The sequence below is a fragment of the Phaethon lepturus genome, unplaced genomic scaffold, assembly GCF_000687285.1.
Source record: "Phaethon lepturus isolate BGI_N335 unplaced genomic scaffold, ASM68728v1 scaffold39421, whole genome shotgun sequence".
Lineage (NCBI taxonomy): Eukaryota > Metazoa > Chordata > Aves > Phaethontiformes > Phaethontidae > Phaethon > Phaethon lepturus.
In genome coordinates this window covers 1,929-2,298 of record NW_010519173.1, presented here as the reverse complement: position 1 = coordinate 2,298, position 370 = coordinate 1,929, and positions in this window count along the sequence as shown.

Genomic DNA, 370 nt, shown 5'->3' with positions numbered 1-370 from the left:
GGGGCCAGCACCCGTGGCCCGGTGAGGCGGGTGGGGGGACACAGGGCCTATTTATAGGTCCTGCCACCTATTTATAGGCACGAGCTGAGCAAGCGGGTAAATCCCCATGCCCAGGGGTAACGTCACAGCTGCCAGCGCGTGAGAAAATGAGCGTAACTTGGGCCAGGGACAGGAGGGGCTGGACCAAAACCCACATCAAGGTTGGCAGCATTCGTAGGGCTCTGGCCGGGGTGGGGACACCCCTAAAAGGCACCAGGTTGAGCATCCCGAGGTGGCAAAATGCTGGGAGCCCAAATGTCACCCCTCCCCAGGACCTGCCCCAACGGCTCGGACACCTCCGTCCTCTCCACCTGCCCCTATTAATGTCCGG